The sequence below is a fragment of the Apium graveolens genome, chromosome 5 (genome assembly GCF_009905375.1).
Source record: "Apium graveolens cultivar Ventura chromosome 5, ASM990537v1, whole genome shotgun sequence".
Lineage (NCBI taxonomy): Eukaryota > Viridiplantae > Streptophyta > Magnoliopsida > Apiales > Apiaceae > Apium > Apium graveolens.
Genome location: NC_133651.1, coordinates 82,272,224 through 82,276,006, shown reverse-complemented (window position 1 = coordinate 82,276,006; position 3,783 = coordinate 82,272,224).

The window sequence follows — 3,783 nt, the reverse complement described above, 5'->3', positions numbered from 1 at the left end:
ATAGCATACTCAATTAAGAATCCATCAGGGCTTTGCAAAACCAATCCTGCTCCACTGGAGTTTGTTTTTGATGCCCCATCAAAATAGAGAACCCAATATTCTTTATCATCCTTCTCTTTATCCCCATTGTCGACTCCCTTGTCTTGAGGTATGGTATCTTCCTGCCCCCCGACTTCTTGGTTGGGTATGGTACATTCCACCACAAAGTCAGCTAGTGCCTGGGCTTTTATAGCCGTGCGCGGCTTATACTTGAGATCAAACTCTCCCAACTCTATTGCCCACTTAATCAGTCTCCCACTTACCTTGGGACTGTGAATGATGTTTCTCAGTGGCTGATTTGTTAGCACTTCAATCTGGTGAGCTTGAAAATAAGGACGCAGCTTTCTTGAAGCCATTACCAAGGCTAAAGCGAATTTTTCAATAGTTGAATAATTCAACTCAGCACCATGCAAGATTTTGCTGACATAGTATACGGGTTTCTGGACTTTCAGTTCCTCTTTAACCAACACCGCGCTCAAGGCGCTCTCTGAAACAGCCAAGTACAAGAATAAAACTTCACTCAAAACTGGCTTGGCCAACAACGGGGCCTGGCCCATATATTTCTTTAATTCTTCAAATGCCTTCTGATTTTCCTCACTCCATACCAAGTCTTTAATGTTCTTTAGTGACTTGAAGAATGACAAGCACTTGTCTCCTGACTTGGAGATGAATCGTCCTAGCGCAGCAACCCTTCCTGTGAGCTTCTGAACATCCTTGATAGTTTTTGGTGGTTCCACGTCCAGGATCGCCTTTATTTTATCGGGATTAGCCTCAATTCCTCTTTTTGAGACCATTAATCCCAAGAATTTTCCAGATCCTACTCCGAAAGCACACTTCGTAGGATTTAACATCATCTTGTGGTACCTCAGGACCTCAAAAGCTTCCCTTAAATGGGCTATATGATCAGTCTTTACTAGACTCTTGACTAACATGTCATCAACATAAACTTCCATAGTCTTACCAATAAGATCCTTAAAAATTCTATTCACCAACCTTTGATAGGTGGCTCCTGCATTCTTGAGACCAAACGCCATAACAAGATAACAATATACACCAAAGTCAGTGATAAATGATACCTTTGGAATGTCATCCTTATGCATTTTGATCTGGTTGTATCCGCTAAATCCATCCATGAAACTCAGCATCTCATGTCCAGCAGTGGCATCAATCAAAGTATCAATTCTAGGCAGCAGAAAACAGTCTTTGGGGCATGCATCATTCAGATCAGTGAAGTCTATACACATCCTCCACTTTCCATTAGCCTTCTTCACCATTACAGGGTTTTCTAACCACTCTGGAAATTGAATCTCCTCAATGAAACCAGCCTCTAAGAGCTTTTCTACTTCCTGTTTTATAGCCTCTTGTCTTTCCGGGGCAAAATTTCTTTTCTTTTGTTTTACTGTCTTCCGGCTCGGATCCAAGTTTAGCTTGTGAGTAATTAACTCCGGGTCTATGCCTGGCATATCAGCTGCTGACCATGCAAACACATCACTATTTTCTTGCAAAAATTTCACTAACTTCCCTCTAAGGGGCTCCTCTAATGTGGCTCCAATGAAAGTCATCCTCTCAGGATTCTTGGGGTCTAAAGGAACTGAAACCAATTCTTCTGCTGGCCTTCCTCTATTCTCATCATTTTCTCAAACATCCATATCTTTAATAGGAAGAACCTGCCCCCCTACTCCATCTGCCCTCAAAGAGGCCACATAACAGCTTCTAGCCATTTTTTGATCTCCTCTCTCTTCTCCAATCCCGTTTCGGGTGGGAAACTTCATGACTGAATGGTAGGAAGAGGGGACTGCCTTGAAGGCATGTATCCATGTTCTCCCCATGATAGCATTATAAGTTGAACTAGCCTTTACTACCACGAAATCCAGCATCTGCGTTGCTTGTCTTGGCTCCGTACCTATGGTGGTTGGCAATTTGATTATCCCTTCCACAGGACATTCTACTCCAGCAAATCCATATATCGGCATGTCGGTTGGTGTCAACTGGGAGTCGTTATACCCCATCCTTAGAAAGGTGTCATGGAGCAAGATATCCACAGAAGCACCATTATCCACAAGGACCCTCTTAACCGGGCTATTTCCTATTATCGGTGTTATGACGAGCGGGTCGTCATGGGGAAACTTCACGCCCTCTAGGTCGGAATCATCAAAAGCCAATGTTACTTCTGTCCTGGCCCTCTTCGGGGCTTCGCCAACAATATGCATAACCTCCCTGGTGTATGCCTTTCTGGAATTTTTGGACAATCCAGCAGCAGTTGGACCTCCAAAGATCGTGTTTATCACAGGTCCTCGAGGGCGTCGTGGTCCTCCAAAAATTGCATTTATAACCGGCCCTCTAGGTTGGGGATTCCGCCCCTGATCGTCTTGGTCCCTCCTACGATCTTCAAAGTTCTTCCTTCCATTATTGTTTCTGTCCCCTCCATCTCCAGTATACTTGTTCAACCTTCCTTTTCGAATCAAAAACTCAATTTCATCTTTCAATTGCCTACACTCATCGGTGTCATGGCCAACATCCTTGTGAAACCTGCAATACTTGCTCTTATCTAGCTTGGCGGGATCAGCCTTCAAGGGCTTAGGCCAGCGAATATCTCTATCTTTCTCAATCTCCATCAAAATCTGACTTCTAGGAGCACTCAGCTTAGCGTATTCAGTGAACTTTTGCCCAGGTCCTCCCTTCTTGGGGGTTGAATCAGGGTTTTGTTCGGTTCTAGGATATTTGTCCTTAGCGATATACTCCAAATCAGTTTTTCATTTCTTGCCTCCAGTGGGCTCATTACTTACTACGGTCTTCCTCATGCTTTCTTCAACCTTAATATACTTCCCTGCCATCTCTTGGAGTTGCAACATGTTTTCAGGGGGACGTTTGGCCAAGGATATCTTGAAAAACTCATCCCTAGTTCCTTGTTGCAGTGCTATCATGGCTACCTTATCATCAAGGTCTTGGACTTTTAAAGCCTCCTTTGTAAAACGATTCAGGTAATCCCTCAAGGATTCTTTAGCTCCCTGCACAAGACTCATAAGAGATGCTGAACTTTTCTCATGGACTCTTCCACTGATGAATTGCTTAATAAAAGCCTGACTTAATTCTCTGAATGATCCAATAGAGTTTGGGGGCAAGCGACTGTACCATCTTTGAGCCATACCCGACAGGGTTTGAGGGAAGGCCCGACACTTTATAGCATCATTCACGGGTTGCAGCAGCAGTGCATTAGAGAATGTCCTAACATGATTAGCGGGGTCACCCGTGCCATCATAGGCTTTGATAGTGGGCATCTTGAATTTTCTTGAAATATGGGCATTCATTATTTCTTCTGTGAAAGGTGGAGTTGGATCATCAGGATCTCCAAGGGGAAGGAGATTGCTTGGATTAGTTCTTGGGACAGCAGCCCTTCTTCTTACCGGACCATCCAGGTCTATGACAGGAGGAGGATTTCTCCCCCTAGGAAGTATCTGGGGTCTGGTGGCCTGGTGAGCCTCCAAATCACGTCTCAGCCTTTGGATTTCAGCCTCATGAGCCCTGATCCTTTCCTGCACTTCTTGGGGATTCGCCCCTGGGGTGCTCTGGGGGCGTTGCTTTCCATCAGCCATTGGCTCTTTTCCAGGACGCCTCCTTCTCGGGGCCACTTCATCATCCGAAGATTCGGAGTCTCTCTCAGTGTATGGACCAGAAAATTCCCGATCCTCAGGGATAGGACCCAAACCTCGTATATAGGGGGGCGACCACCCTCGTGCTTCGCTT